Source organism: Anomaloglossus baeobatrachus, chromosome 5, assembly GCF_048569485.1.
Source record: "Anomaloglossus baeobatrachus isolate aAnoBae1 chromosome 5, aAnoBae1.hap1, whole genome shotgun sequence".
Lineage (NCBI taxonomy): Eukaryota > Metazoa > Chordata > Amphibia > Anura > Aromobatidae > Anomaloglossus > Anomaloglossus baeobatrachus.
Window position 1 is genome coordinate 513,854,233 of NC_134357.1, and position 17,218 is coordinate 513,871,450.

Sequence of the window (17,218 nt, forward strand, 5' to 3'; positions counted from 1 at the left end):
GGTTTCACTGCTTTCCAGCACAGCAGGAGTTAACTGCTGTTGGCTTGTGATTGTCTGCTGGAAGCCCAGGCTGCTGATCACCACCAGCTGCCCTCACCTTTTATAAGCTTCTGGAGACTGGGGCTCTATAGCTTTGCTTCAAGGTGTTATTATGTGTATGGTAAACTTCAAGCTGCGGTTCTGCGTAATATGTGAGTTTTCCAGTCGTGTTATTTCCCACCCTTTTTGTGTTACTTCCCAGTTCACATATTGTCCCTCCTTTGTGTTTGAGTGCAGTGTGCATGAGTTTTCGTTTACCCTTGTTTGTTATTATTTGTGGGGTTTTGGTGACGGGATTTCCGGCCCGCTCCCTGGGTGGGGGAAATAGTATCCGGGCTTAGACAGGTGACAGGGCTACATTGGAGGCTCAACCCTGGCTACCATCAAGTCTACTGTCGAGATAAGGGACAGCGCAGGGGCCCTAGTCTTAGGGTCAGCCTAGGAGCCACTGTTCCATCCATACTCCCCCGTGACACTCTTACTTCCATCCTATTTGACATCAATCACACATGGACGCTGCTATACATGATGAGGACAGTTGCCAACGTAACCATCCAATGTCCAACTGTGTCAACAAATTAATAAGGGATGGAGGGGCCGCCGGGTACGCGAGGTCACAGATACTACTGAACTACCATTGAGGTAATGTAGCTTTCCTTGCTCATTGTAGTCCTTTTCGCTATTACCATTCTATGGCAGACTTTTAGCCTGTCTGTATAGATAAAGTTATTTCTTATACTGGTTTCCCACTCTTTGGACCTTTGTCAGTGATTGCTATTATTCCGGGCTACACTGTCATCTTGTGTCGCGCTTTTCAGAAACTGCACTATACATATCTATACACAATTTTGTAGCTATATTTTGTTTATTTATGTTAAATTCATTGTTATTTTTTATTACAGTATACTTTCATCATTGTGTATACATTTGTTTACATTTTGTGTTTTTTTGAGGTAGTTACCGTAACTTTATTTATTCACACTTGATTATGTTGCATTGTATATATTTTTTTCCTCTTTTAGTCCGCTTTTTGTATAAACATTCATTACCTCTTTTAGGAAATATATTTTGTATTATTAACATTTTTACTGTATCCTGTTTACTTATCTAGATTTTGCCCTTTGCACCGATATCTGCCTCATACTTCATACGTACAGGTATATCATTTGTGTATTGGTAGCACTCTACGTTTTATTATATCTGTGTGCAATTTTGCCATTATTATTACCTCGGTCCGGTATTTTGGTCCCCCATTTTTCTTGTTCTTGTAGTATTTTCTAATTGTGATTTTAAATTATTTTGTCTAATACAATTATTGATTTTATATATTTTTACACTTTGACTTAATTTGTGGAAATTCGTAATTTCCTACATTTATTTGTCTGGTTGTAGTAGCTTGGTGAGTTTGGGGAAATTTCCCTACTGTACACTTTTTTGGACGCCTTTTTGATATTTAATTAATAAGGTGACCTGATAATCTGATGAGACCACGGGCATTTCTAGAAATGATAGAGTCCCAAAGCTGAAGTCTTTGTAACTCATTCAAACCACTCACCCCTAATTAAAATTATTATTTAGCGTGGTCTTGAAGAATTTAAGTCACAATTTTGAAGATAGGGAAGAGAGAATTGTTTTGTGGCACGCACACAAAAGTAGAGATGACCCTTAGGCCGGCGTCACACGGTACGATATATCGGGTGATATGTCGTCGGGGTCACGGATTCCATGACGCACATTCGGCATCGTTAGAGATATCGTACCGTGTGACACCTCCGAACGACTGTGAACGAGCAAAAATACTCACCTTATCGTTGCTCGTTGACACGTCGTTCATTTTCAAAATGTCGGTCCTCCTTCTGTGCTCCGGTTGTTCATTTTTCCCGAGGCAGCACACATCGCTCCGTGTGACACCCCGGGAACGATGAACACAGCTTACCTGCATCCCGCCGGCAATGCTGAAGTAAAGAGATGGGCAGGATGTACGTCCCGCTCATCTCTGCCCCTCCGCTTCTATTGGCCGGCCGCTGTGTGACGTCGCTGTGACACCGAACGTCCCTCCCCCTTCAGGAAGAGGATGTTCACCGCCCACAGCGACGTCATCCGGGAGGTAAGTGCGTGTGACAGGGGGTTAACAACTTTGTGTGACACGGGCAACAAATTGCCCGTGAAGCACAAACGACGGGGGCAGGTACGATCGCTCATGCAATCGCACGATAGATCGTACCGTGTGACGCCAGCCTTAGTGTAGCACCCACTATGAAATACCTTACATGGCTTTCATACAGTAAGACACTCTCACACAGTATATATATAAACAACATCTGAACAGGTGGGGGAAATTTTTGGTGGTCACATCCGATCACCATAACCTCTATATAGGACAACAAGGGTAATAAATCCCCGGTAGAGACTCCATAAATATCAAAAGACCAAAAGAGAACGAGTCACAAACACTACCTTAATGCAAATGAGTATACAAAGTTTATTAATCAATTGTATAAAAAACACACAGATTAAAAAGGTTCAAAAGAGTGCTGGAGAGGATACAAAAGGAGAGGAACTGCACACCTATGCTGAATATGTGCAAAAGCACATCAAGTACTGGCTGGGAACCTGTGTCACAAAGTGATAACTCTCAGAATAGCTCTAAGACTGCAATAGTTACCATATAAACCAAGTGGAGTTCAACGTAGTGCAAAAATACTGGGCAGAGAGATGGTACAAAAAATGCCCAATGCACATGCACTATGCTAGACTGAAGAAGGAAAGGGGAGAGAATTCGCCCCTAGCACAATAGAAGTAACCAGAGGGATTGCAGGTCAGAAAAATAAACAAGGACATATACCCATGGGGTATGACCCCTTCTGAGGAAGAGACGAAACGATCGTTGAGGGGGATCCTGGGTTTTCTTATATAAGATCTATATTTATGCTTTGGTTCATCACTGCTCTGTATGACCTGTTTGACACAATGTTGATTCAATCCTTGTATCTGCTTGATAAGTATTGCTGTGATCACATCAGTGTCTATGGCTTAATGGATGGCTTGTCTAGTAACATGCTGATGTAATCTAACTGCTGCAACAAGGTTAAATCTTGCTCTGTTAACCCTTAATATACCTGCTTGAGAAGTATTGCTCTAAACACATTAGTGTTTATGATGCTATGTGGCCTGCCTAGTAATATGCTGATGTGATATTATTCCTGTTAATCATATAACAGATTGAATTTTGCTCTGTTACCTCTTAACATGTAGTAGATACATAGGTATATTAGGCATGTGTTTTCAGCAATTCATGTGACAACGTGTTTATAGAGATTTTTTTCTGATGCAGTTTTTATGGCTTGCCTTAGAGATAATAACTCTGCATAGATTCATTGGAATAAGATTATTTTCACCCCTAAACAAAACTATTCAACCCTTCATTCATCTCATGTATCTTTGGTCTCTCAAATTGTTTATTTATTTCTAGCTGTACGCTAATGCACTAGCACTTTCCTATAGATCACAAATTATATATTATAAATGACCTCGATGCGGGCGGATTAGGGGTTGAATACTTTTACAAGAGACCAACTTCACAAAAACATATGTACAAAAAATTTGTTCAAAAAATTGTGTGATGAACCTGTGTGAATTTACCATGTACAATATTAAAAAAAAGAAAAATTAACACTTGTTGAACCCAGGATATTTTTATATCATTATCCATCTTTTTAATATTTTTCTTGTGTGTTTGTCTAATAAAATAATAAAGAATTTTATGTTTCATGAGAATTTGGGTCATTTGAATTATTTGGAATTTCTGGCTCATATGTTAGCAGATACAAGATATGGGCACAGGATATGGAACCTGACAACTAGCAACCATGCACAAACAGAATGAACACGATGCTCTGTCACCTTCCATAGGGCAGGATGCGTTAAGTACCTAGTCTTCTCCAGCCATTGGCTGGGGACACTTGCAAAGTGTGAGCACTCCCTTATAAGAGGCAGGGAGTTGTGCGCTCGCATCCTAAGCGCACTCCTGGGAGACCTGTGTGGCATTCGCAGTCCCCGAGATCAGGACGCAGGAGTGAGTACCAGTGATGCCCCTGAGAGGCCACTAGGGTGAGTGCACTGCTGTCCTTGCCGCAGGGATGCTGGTATTACAGATAGTTTGAGATTGGTCTGGAGACTTTGTGGGTAACGCCATAAAAATTCCATGGTGCTGTACATGAGAATGGATTAAAAACAAAATATCGTTTTAAGTTACAGTAGACAAACTGGTACAGAGGGGAGAAAGCCCTGCCCTTATGGGCTTACATTCTATAGGATAATTGGGAGGAGACAGTAGGTGTGGTGGGGGTTGCGGCAGCTCCAGTGTTGGTGAGGTGGAAGCTCTGGTGGTGGTGAGAAGATCATTGCAGATTCTATGTGTAGCGTCCCCGAGACTGGTCACTACAGAGTATATCATTATATCCTTCCCAGGCAGGGAGAGGTTGGCCCGGTAAGTGTACACACTTCTCACACCACCATACAGCAGGGAATAGCAGTCACTAGGAAAGGGTTAACAATGTTTCTACACACACAGTTCCTGGCAGACACCAGGTGGCCTCCACTAATTAGGGCAAGAGTAGTTGCCATAGCAACTTGCAAAGATGGGAGCATGGGCAGTGAGGAGTAGAAAACAAAGCAGTTTCACTTTTAGTTAGGCAGAACAGCTTGGACACGAGACAGAGCAGATGCATGGTGTGTAGCTCCCCTCAGGGTGCTGCCAGGCCCCTCGGGGAGGCAGAACAGAGCTGTCTGGATGTAACACTATAGAGACAGCACAACCAAGTCGGGCCAGTAACACCTAGAGAGATGAAACTCGGCACTTGTAATCGTGGACTAAAAAAGAGCAGTCGCCAGAGCATGGGACTGAGCACAAGAGAGTTACGGAGCCCTACTTCGGGTGGCCAAGGCGCGGCAGCAGAGAGGGAGCCTGGGAGATTGGACAAGGTCCAACCCACGAGAGGCCCAGGCTGCCGGCCGTACGGGCCAGGACCGGGGGAGAGTACAGAGTTGTGTATGGAGGAGACAGGCCACAGATTACCAAACCGGATCTAGCCTCTGACCTGCCCGGGATCAACTGGAGTCTGTTGGCGAGGACCAGCACCCCGGGTGCAATACCACCTGAGCCAGTAAATAAAGTGACTGGAACCCGCACCTGGTGACTCTGTGAGTAACTGCCGCCGCCCTGCACTCCGGTGCTCCCATGGACTGCTGCCCTCGTTCTCACCAATCTTCCAGGGTTCCCCGTGGGGAGCGATACCATCCCGGCTGCACCTAACACCTGCCCCAGAGAGAGACTGTGCAGCGGCGGCTAATTCCTGGCTGCATATCACGTGTGGCGCTGCGAAGCATCCCCGTTCTTCATCCAGTACTGCCCCTGGGAGAGAACTAGTCGCAGGAAGGGTCGGCAGCGGAGAAGGCCGAGACCCCAGTCACCGCTGCAACTGGTGACACACTTTCCAGGGTCTGTCACCCTCCTGCCATCCCCATCTGTACTGGACACTTGTTTGTTTGTTGTTTGTTTTTCATGTAGCCGACAGGGTCATGGAACTGGGTCAGGCCAGTCACAGCTACCCCAAGGAACCACTGGCCCGGTGACGAATACCCTAAGGCCCGTGGACGCTACATATGCATTTTTGAAGAGATACATTTTCAAGCTCCGTTTGAAGCTTGCAAGTGTAGTAGATAATCTGACATGTTGAGGCACAGAATTCCAGATCACGGGATACCTGGTCATACCCATGTGACCAGAAGGGGCGGGGTCTCAGCCAACAGAAAAATGTTGCTTCCTGGTATCCAGCTTTGTTGGCTGAGACCCCGCCCTTTCTGGTCACATGGGTATGACCTCACACAGGTCCTGTTAGTAAAGAAAAGTTAAATCGATGGTATAATACTTATGCTATTTCTAACAGAGGGAGGGGATAACTATGCATACTCTCCATATATTATCTCATCCTCAGCTGCTGTCACTCAAGAAGCTGCTGATTTTATAAATTTTACTTTCTTGGATTTCAAAACCTAAACATTTGAGATGACCACTAAAGGTATGTATAGAAGCCTGATAGTGCCAGTATATGTCACGCTTCCCGGTCCCCGTGCCCCGCTCTCCGGTCCCCGTGGCCCGCTCCCCGCTTCCCGGCGGCGTCCCCTGCTCACCACTCCGGTCCCGGCCTCCTCTTCCTCGCCTGCGCCCTCCATGTGTCCAGCTCCCCGCTCCCGGCGCTCCTCTGCGACGTGGGACACTCAGCCGGGCACTCCTGCTTCCTCTGCACCGCTCCCTGGACTGGCTTCTGGCACACGGGCCTCGCGCATGCGCATTAGGGCGCGCGCGCGGTCATTGACCCTTTCTTAAAGGGCCAGCACCTAGAAACAGGAAATTGCATAGACAGGTACAGGGTATATTAGGATTCTCTTTCCTGGTGGGCGGGGCCTGTTCTACGTGTTTAGTAAGCTAGGAGTTCAGGTCCCCGTATTGCTGTGTCCTGTATTAACCCCTGTCTGTCTCGCAGAGCCTGTCCTGCCACGCCAGCCGCTCCGGACCACGTCCGTTCCCGTACCCGGACGGTGACTTCGGCGGATGTTCCACCACCTCTGCAGCTCCGCCAGTCTCCAGTCCCTGGCTCCGTTTGGTGACCCGTTCCATCGCTCAGCAGGTTCCGGATTCCGCCTGTCTCTACAACCCGGCCTCGGACCCTGAGCCTCGTCACCCGGACTACCGTCTAGAACTCCGTGTTCTCAGCGACGTCTACCTTCCAGCTCACCCACGGACTGTCTTGCTACCAATAGTGCTTCGGCTGCCGTGCATCAAGACCCTCTGGCGGGGTGACCGGCCTGGCTGCTTCCCCAAGGGAACCCGGTGTACGGTCCAGTGTTTCCACCACCCGGACGTAACAGTATAGCACTGGCTTTAGGCTATATATGAAAATCCTGGTGATTGGTTCCCTTTAAATGTCCATACAGACTTCGATACACGGGTGAAAGCAAGCATCACGTCCGATATAGGATATCACAACACAGACCATTTTACCCTTACCAGCACACTTTCACACTGCTAGACACTCAGTGTCACAATTAAGATTTCAGGTAATAGACCATATCCGGACAGCTAGCAGATGGGGCACGCATATCTAGAAGCTGAAACAAAGGGAGGTTTTCTGGATAGACATTTTACAAACACTGGAGCCGCAAGGCCTGAATCATGACTATGAAGTATTCTATAACATAACAGAAGAAATCTCCTCTATTATTCCACTCTCTGGCTCCAAAAATTTCTTAACTAACACAATGAGGTTCTTTAAGCAGGACATTTTATAAATATGTGGCTATACTTTATTCCGAATTTGATTTTCTACTATTTTGGTCCTTAATAATTTTTTTGTATAGTATACCATTGTTCAGCACTTCTCATAATAGTAATTGTTAGTCATATAATTATAATGTTCACTAACATGATCTATGCATGGGGTCATCCCAAGGGCCGACATACCTCCGATGCAGCTGCACTGGGGCCCAGAACAGTGGGGGCCCCCCAAAAGAACCAATGACAGTGCATAGTCCATCACAGAGCCGGCGGCAGAATTAACACTAACAGGAGACGCAGGGGTCACACTGCTGCATCCTATAGATGATTATGTTGACATGGACTCCTTTCCTCACCCTTTAGTGTTGCTGCTGCTGGTCATTTCTATGGAAACTCACTACGCTGAGGGGAAAGAGAGTATCACTCACAACTTTACAGTGTGTGATTCCCTCTGTTCTGTGTGCTGCTGACAACCACTTGTTCTGTGCTGGTGACACCCATCTATTCTGTTCTGGTGACAGCTGCTTGCTTCGTGCTGCTGACGCCCACCTATTCCGTGCTGCTCACGCCTGCCTGCTCCGTGCTGCTGACATCCGCCTGTTCCGTGCCGCACAACCTGCTCCATGCTGTTGACATCCGCCTATTCCTTGCTGCAGACACACACCTGCTTTGTGCTGCTGATAACCGCCTGTGCTGTGCTGCTGAGACCCACCTGCTCCATGTTGCTGACTCCCATCTATTCCGTGCTGCTCACACTAGCCTGTCCCGTGCTGCTGACACCCGCCTATTCCATGCTACTGACACCTGCCTGCCCCATGATGCTGTAATCCGCGCATGTGATGTGCTGCTGATCTGTGGGAGCATATCAGCAGAGGGGGGTGTTGGGAGGGAAATTGCGGAAGCAGGACATTAACTCTGTCTTAACCACTATAAGGGGGAGGTGGATCTGCAGCTGCCCGGTGCAGTACTCATACAGGCAGGTAGGTCCCTGTGGGCTTTTTCACACCAGCAGGCACTCGCTAGCGATGTCGCAGCGTGTAAAGCACCCTTTAGAGAGTAACCGTCGTTTTAATTTTTATATCATAATTCAACAGTACACATGAAAATAAGCAACTTTGTAATATATCTTATGAGACAAATTTGTTTCTTTCTCTGCCAAAATGGATCAGTCATTATCAAAATTCTCAATTCTGAGGTAAAATCTGTATTCGCTGAAGACTTTCAATTACTGATATAAGAGATGGCAGCTATTACTAATATGTCACCCATCCTTGGCCTTTATGTCACCCATCCTGGCCTTTATGTCCCTCCATTCTCCTGACCCTCATGTACCCCATCCTGGGCCCATATGTCAAACTTCTGTGAAATCAAACTGTCCACTTAGGAAGCAACACTGATTGACAATCAATTTCACATGCTGTTGTGTAAATTCAATAGACATCGGATGGAAATTATTGGCAATTATCAAGACACACTCAATAAAGAAGTGTTTCTGCAGGTGGGGACCACAGACCACATCTCAGTACCAATGTTTTCTGGCTAATGTTTTGGTCACTTTTGAATCTGGGTTCTGCTCTCACACTCGTGGTAGTATGAGACGAACTCTACAACAAACTCAAGTGGCACAGGTAGTGCAGCTCATCCAGGATGGCACATCAATGCGAGTTGTGGCAAGAAGGTTTGCTGTGTCTGTCAGCATAGTAGGTAGTGTCCAGAGGATGGAGGCGCTTCCAGTAGACAGGCCAGTACACCAGGTGACAGGGAGGGGGCCATAGGCATCAACCCAGCAGCAGGACCGCTACCTCCGACTTTGTGCAAGGAGGAACTAGAGGAGCTCTGCCAGAGGGCCGACGTCTACAGATGGGGGTTGTACTCACTGCCCAAGACTGTGCAGGACGCTTGGAATTTGCCGCAGAACACCAGGATTGGCAAATTCGCCACTGGCAGCCCTGTGCTCTTCACAGATGAAAGCAGGTTCACACTGAGCACATGTGACAGACGTGACAGAGTCTGGAGACGCCGTTCAGAGCGATCTGCTGCCTGCAACATCCTTCAGCATGACCACTTTGGCAGTAGGTCAGTAATGGTGTGGGGTGGCATTTCTTTGGAGGGCCACACAGCCCTCTATGTGCTCACCAGAGGTAGTCTGACTGCCGTTAGGGACCGAGATGAGATCCTCAGACCCCTTGTGAGACCATATGCTGGTGCGATTGGCCCTGGATTCCTCCTAATGCAGGACAATGCCAGACCTCAAGTGGCTGTAGTGTGTCAGCAGTTCCTGCCGGATGAAGGCATTAAAGCTATGGACTGGCCCGCCCGTTCCCCAGACCTAAATCCAATTGAGCATATCTGGGACATCATGCCTTGCTCCATCCACCAACATCACGTTGCACCACAGACTGTCCAGGAGTTGGCAGATGCTTTAGTCTAGGTCTGGGAGGAGATCCCTCAGGAGACCATCCGTAACCTCATCAGGAGCATGCCCAGGCATTGTAGGGAGGTCATACAGGCACATGGAGGCCACACACAATACTGTACCTTTTTTTGACTTGTTTCCACTTTAATTTTGTCTTGTTTTGATTTTTATATTGACTTTCAATTGATGATTTTTGTGTGATTTTGTGGTTAGCACATTCAACTTTGTACAGAACAAAGTATTTAATGAGAATATTTCATTCATTCAGATCTAGAATGTGTTATTTGAGTGTTCCCTTTAATTTTTTGAGCAGTGTATATAAACAGTAGTAACCTTCTACACGCTCACAAATTCTTCAAATTTTGTAAGATTCAAAAAAGTTACTACATTAGCCCTGATGATCCCACAATCCAATTCCTCTCTACTAACACTGCCAGTTGATGGATTGCCTAAAGAAATAGATGCCTAGGCGGTTTGATAATAATGTTATTTACTCTTTTGCACAGGCTCAGGAAGCCTTTAATATTCCTAGCTCATACATGTTCAGGTACTTTCAACTGGAACATGTGTTAAATGTACTATACCTACTAACCGGAACGCCTCATACCTTCTCACAAACCGATGCTTCCGGTTTGGGACCACGCTCAGTCCCTACATATACTCTCTTCTCCTAGTAGAGGGTGCCAGTTATTCTTATAAGATTTGGATGCTTGGCCTTGAGGTGGTGGAGCCCTTATTGCAAGTTGCTGTTTAGGCTGCAGTCCTGGTTCTGACTATAGCCGTGAGTTGGATGTTGTCTTTTGTTGATATCCCGTTTGTCTTTTCTTTCCCTGGTGTTGTATTAGTGCAGCAGTGGGGCTAGCGTTCCTTACCTGCCAATGCACTAGCCAGGGTTATTACAGGATCAACCAGGGTCTCAGGTATCCTGTTCGGCGACAGGTGCGGAACCTGTATGGATTGGCTAGGAGTTCAGGGTACAGCTACAGGTGAATGAAGGAGGTGTCCCATCTTTCCCCTCACTAATGCTAGAGCCTACCATTGTTATAATGTCCCTGGTGTACCCCTTATTTTCTTATGTGTTGTGTCAATAGACTTCCCGTAATCACTCCATGACACATACCACTTCAGGATAGTCCCCGATACTGCAGCAGCAGACCCCAAGGATCAAAAACGCAGGTACAGACTCAAAGTATCAGGTGAGGTCACTGAGTTCACAGACCTGCATCTTCTGCCAGAAAACTGAGGGAACTTTTGCCAAGAGATGCAGATTTGGTGCTAAAATTTTTGCACCATATTCCTACACCCAATCTACCCCTCCTGGCAAAAAAAAACCACATCAAAACCGCATGATAACGCATGTGGTTTTGATGTGTTTTTTTTATTTTTTGCCAGGAACTGTACAGTAGATTGGGTGCAGGAATATGGTGTAAAAAGTTCTTCACCAAATCTGCATCTCTTGACAAAAAAATAAACAAAAACTTTTTTTTACACCATTTCAGTGCCGTTTTCTTCTAGAAGGTGCAAATTTGGTGCTCAAATGTCTGTACCAGATTTCAGCACCAAATTTGCACCTCTGGGCAGAAAAGTGCATTGAACTTACGTGAAAACAGATTATGTGCGTATTTTTGCCAAGAGATGCAGATTTGGTGCTGAAGTTTCTACAACATATGCCTGCACACAATCTACACCGCCTGGTAAAAAACCGCATCAAAAACCGCATCATAATGTATGCGGTTTTGAAGCATGTTTTTGCTAGGAGGTGTATTTTGGGTGCAGAAATATGGTTTAAAAATTTCAGTACCAAATCTGCATCTCTTGGCAAAAAAAATACACAAAAACGGTTTTGATACTGTTTTGGTGCAGTTTTCTTCCAGGAGGTGCAAATTTGGTGATGAAATGTCTGCACCAGATTTCAGCACAAAATTTGCACCACCTGCCAGACATCTGCACCGAAATTACGTGAAAACAGATTATGTGCATATTTTTGCCAAGAGATGCAGATTTGGTGCTGAAGTTTCTACAACATATGCCTGCACCCAATCTACACCTCCTGGCAAAAAAATGCATCAAAACCGCATCATAATGTATGCGGTTTTGAAGCATGTTTTTGCTAGGAGGTGTATTTTGGGTGCAGAAATATGGTTTAAAAATTTCAGTACCAAATCTGCATCTCTTGGCAAAAAAAACACACAAAAACAGTTTTGATACTGTTTTGGTGCAGTTTTCTTCCAGGAGGTGCAAATTTGGTGATGAAATGTCTGCACCAGATTTCAGCACAAAATTTGCACCACCTGCCAGACATCTGTACCGTATCGGTGTGAAAACTGTTTTTGTCCATTTTTTTTTTGCCAAGAGATGTAGATTTGGTGCTGAAATTTTTATACCATATTCCTGGACCAAATGTACACCTCCTGGAAAAAAAATCAAAAAAAAAAATCGCATGAAAGTCGTATAAAATCCGCATGGTGTTTTCATGCTTTTTTGCTAGGAGGTGTAGATTCAGTGCAAGAATATGATGTAGAAATTTCAGCACCAAATTTGCATCTCTTGACAAAAAACCCCAGTTTTCAGCCAGCAGATGCAGGTCTGTGAACTCAGTGACCTCACCTGAGGTGAAGTTACTGAGTTCGTTGAGGTCCCCTGAGGTCAGGTTTCCTGCGGGCGCAGGTGGGGTACCGTGGGAACCTACAGCTGTAGCCGCAACTAACCCGAGTGTCATCACTGCTGATCGCTGGGGCTTAGTCTCCGCCTAAAGTCTACAGCGGGTGGTCATGTTCTAAAGCCACTTGCTGTCAGTTCAGATGTAGCAGAACTTGAATTATCATGGGACCTCGTGTGGATTACGTCAGACCTGGGTCTTTTGGGGGTTTAACAGAAGGGTGAAAGAGGGTGTTTTTGTAGTTTATTTTGGTGTTTGTGTTTATTTACTTTCACTTACAGACCAGTAATGGGGGGTCTCATAGACGCCTCTCATTGCTAATCTAGGGCTCAATGGCAGCTGTGAGCTGCGATTAACCCTCACTATCCCGATTGCCACCACACCAGGGCAATCGGGAAGAGCCTGGTAAAGTGCAAGGTCTGTCACATCTAATGGATGCGACAATCCTAGGTGGCTGCAGGCTGCTATTTTTAGGCTGGGGGGCCCCAATAAGCACGGGTCTCCCCAGCCTGAGAATGCGAGCTCCCAGCTGTCAGGGTTTATCTTGGCTGGATATCAAAATTGGGGAGGAACTGCTCTCCGTTTTTAAAAATTATTTAAATGTTAAAAAACGCACGCGGTTCCGCCTTATTTTGATACACAGCCAATATAAGCACACAGCTGGGGGCTGCAGCCTGTAGCTGTGGGCTTTATCTGAGCAGTTATCAATAGATGGGGGACCCTATGCCAACACAGATGCCTCGCAGACAGGGTCTGTGATTCCAACCAATCATAGACGCTGTTTGGGGGCGAGGTCCGACTGCAGCCAATCAGAGATGCCAGTGGGTGTGGAAAGCAGTGATTATGCATGAGGGATAATCAGCGGCCTCGGAAGTACAGCCGCGGGAGATTTGATAAGTATGCCCTGCTTTATTTTCTTTTACAGCCATCCTACACCATTTTACAACACATAAGTTTGGCCTCCCATTCAATTCAATGGGTTTGTCACGTTCGCCGAACTGTTCGGCGAACACCAAGAAGCTCGGTAAAGATCGGCGAACCGAACTTTGAAAGATACGCTTATCTCTAGTCATTAATAAAAGGAGGGGCAATTTTTTTTATTAAAAGGCACACTGTTTGCAACAATAACGACCCCTATTGTTCATGCATTCATTAGTGACCCCACCACAGTGTCGCTTTATGATAGCACCCCACCAATGGGCCTTTTATTTTAATTTACTAATGAACCCCATTGTCCCTTTTGTTATTATTGACTCCCAACCTTGTGTGCCCCCTTATGATAAAAGACCCCCAGTGTGTCTCCCCTGCTTTTGACTATGATCCCTTATTGTACCTCCTTTTCATAATGAGGTGTTGGTTTGCTCCTGTCCAACCAATGCTCCTTTACACCACTTCTACTGTTACTCTCCCCTCTTTTAAGTTGCACTCTGTCCGCATCTACTCCCCCTCCAACTGGCTGTCATTTATTGCCAGGGACAGTGACCGCCTTTTTCGACCATTTCACCACCTGGCTACTACACTTCCGTTCCACCTACATCCCGACTATCATCATGGGCGATTTCAACATCCCCATTGACACTTCTCACTCATCTGTCTCTAAACTTTTAACACTCGCTTCCTCCTTCAGCCTCCCGCAATGGTCTTCTTCAGCTATTCACAAAGATGGCCACACGCTGGACCTCATCTTCTCTCATCTCTGTTCCCTATCTAACCTCTCTAACTCACCTCTCCCCCTGTCTGACCACAACCTACTCACATTCTCTTCCCTCTCTTCTCCAAATACACAACCCCCCTTCACAAAGCTTCGCACCCTCTCAGAAATCTCAATCACCTTGATTTACACTCCCTTTCTCAGTCCCTTCACCCTTTCGCAGACATCGCTTCCTTACATGCTGCAGCCACTTTATATAACACTAAAATCTCTGCAGCTCTTGAATCGGCCACCCCCCTCACACATACCAAAACTTGCAAAATCAACAGGCAACTTTGGCACACGAGTCAAACTAAAGAACTGAGACGGGCTTCTAGAATTACTGAGCTCAGATGGAAGAAGTCTCATTCCATTGAGCACTTCATTGCATATAAAGAGTCCCTCACCACCTTCAAGTCCACACTCATTGTGGCAAAAAAAACTACTTCTCATCCCTCATATCCTCTCTCTCACAACCCTAAACAACTATTCAACACTTTCAATTCTCTCCTCCATCCTCCAGCACCACCTCCCTCTCCTCTCATCTCAGCTGAACACTTTGCCTCTTTCTTCTAGCAGAAGATTGACATCAGAGCAAGCCATAGCCCACAATCACCACAGCCCCTCATCATAGCTACTCAGCCATCTTCTTCCAAATCCAGCTTCTCCCCCATGGCAGAAGATCATATTTCCACTCTACTCTCAAGATCACATCTAACCACCTGTGCACGTGACCCGCTCCCGTCGTATCTCATCCCCAACATCTCCACAGTCCTCATCCAAGCCCTAACCCATCTCTTCAACCTATCACTGTGAACTGGTATATTCCCTTCATGCTTTAAACATGCTTCGATCACACCCATCCTCAAAAAGCCCTCCCTTGACCCATCCTCTGTGTCTAGCTACCACCCCATATCCCTTCTCCCCTATGCCTCAAAACTACTGGAACAGCATATCCATCTTGAACTGTCCTCATACCTCTCCTCCTGCTCCCTCTTTGACCAAATACAATGTGGCTTCCGACCACATCACGCTACTGAAACTGCCCTAATTAAAGTGACCAATGACCTACTAACAGCCAAAGCCAAGCGACACTACTCTGCCTTCCTCCTTCTGGACCTATCCTCTGCCTTCGACACAGTAGACCACTCCCTCCTATTACAGATTTTCTCCTCTCTGGGCTTCAAAGACTTGGCACTATCTTGGATCACTTCATACCTAACCGACCGAACTTTCAGCGTCTCCCACTCTCACACCACCTCTTCATCCCACCCTTTATCTGTTGGTGTCCCCCAAGGTTCAGTTCTTGGACCCCTGCTGTTCTCCATCTACACCTTCGGCCTGGGACAGCTCATAGATTCCCACAGCTTTCAGTATCATCTCTATGCCGATGATATGCAGATCTATCTCTCTGGACCTGACATTACCTCCTTACTAACCAAAATCCTACAATGTCTGTCTGCTATTTCATCCTTCTCTGCACAATTCCTAAAGCTTAACATGGACAAAACAGAATTAATTGTCTTTCCTCCTCCTCATTCAACTCCTCCACCAAGCCTATCCATAAAAGTTGATGGCTCACTCTCCCCAGTCTCACAAGCTCGTTGCCTTGGAGTAACCCTCGACTCTGCTCTATCCTTCAAGCCGCACATCCAAGCCCTTTTCACCTCCTGCCGACTACAACTCAAAAATATCTCTCGGATCCGTGCTTTCCTTAACCAAGAATGAGCAAAAACATTAGTACGTGCCCTCATCATCTCCTGCCTCGACTACTGCAACCTCCTGCTCTGTGGCCTCCCTTCCAACATTCTTGCACCCCTCCAATCTATCCTAAACTCTGTGGCCCGCTTAATCTACCTCTCCCCTCGCTATTCCCCAGCCTCGCCACTCTGCCGATCCCTTCACTGGCTTCCTATTGCCCAAAGACTCCAGTTCAAAACATTAACCACAACCTACAAAGCCATACACAACCTGTCTCCTCCTTACATTTGTGACCTACGGTAGTCTCCCGGTACCTACCTGCACACAACCTCAGATTCTCACAAGATCTACTTTTCCCACAATCGCATACAAGATTTCTCCCGTGCCTCCCACATACTCTAGAACGCTCTACCCCAGCATATCAGACTCTCTCCTACCATGAAAAGCTTCAAGAGGAACTTGAAGACCCACCTCTTACGACAAGCCTACAACCTACAATAACCCTCAGTCCAGTACACCACTCTACAACCAGCTCTGTCCTCACCTACTGTACCCTCACAAATCCCCTGTAGACTGTGAGCCCTTGCAGGTAGGATCCTCTCTCCTCCTGTACCAGTCTGTTTTGTACTGTTAATGATTGTTGTACTAGTTTTTATGTATACCCTTTTCATTTGTAAAGCGCCATGGTATAAATTGCACTATAATAATAATAATATGCCGCCTCTCTTTTGAATTATGACCCCCAATATGATTCCCTTCGTTTGATAATGACCCCACCAGTGTGCTTCTGCTCTTGTTGACCATGACCACCCAGTGTGCCTACCCTATTTTGATAAGGACCCTCCGATATGTCTCCAACAACTAAATGGACACAACAAAGTACACACCCAAATACAGAAATTAATACATCAACTTTATTTGACAAAAATTTAAATCCAAGGACAATCACAAACACAAACAATAAAAACAGTTGAAATTGATAACACGATTAGTGCAAATATGTAATGGTGTCCTGTAGCCACATTCCCAAAAGGTAAGGGGTGGGGGCCAAAAGTATAGATGGCTCCTCCCTTCTGCAAGCTATGAGATGAAACATCAATAGCGGGATATACATAAAATTTTATTCAAACACTGCCATACAATATTGGTAGGACTAGCCACTACAAATAGATAAAACAATGCAAAGTGCAAGTGCAAATAAATATACATACAAAAATATAAGAAACAACTGAAACGCATACTACTACTTATACATCTGTTCTATCAGCATTAGGGTACTTTCACACATGCGTTTATTTCCTTCCTTTACAATCCGCCCTTTTGGAAAACAGCGGAATCCGTTAACGGATTCCGCTGTTTCCCATAGACTTGTATGGG

General features: G+C 45.8%; 1 protein-coding gene across 1 annotated transcript in view; it reads left to right on the forward strand.

Moving 5' to 3' along the window:
• Nucleotides 1-17,218, forward strand: part of LOC142312863 (uncharacterized) — a 402,852-nt gene that overhangs the window by 26,885 nt on the left and 358,749 nt on the right. The window lies entirely within an intron of this gene.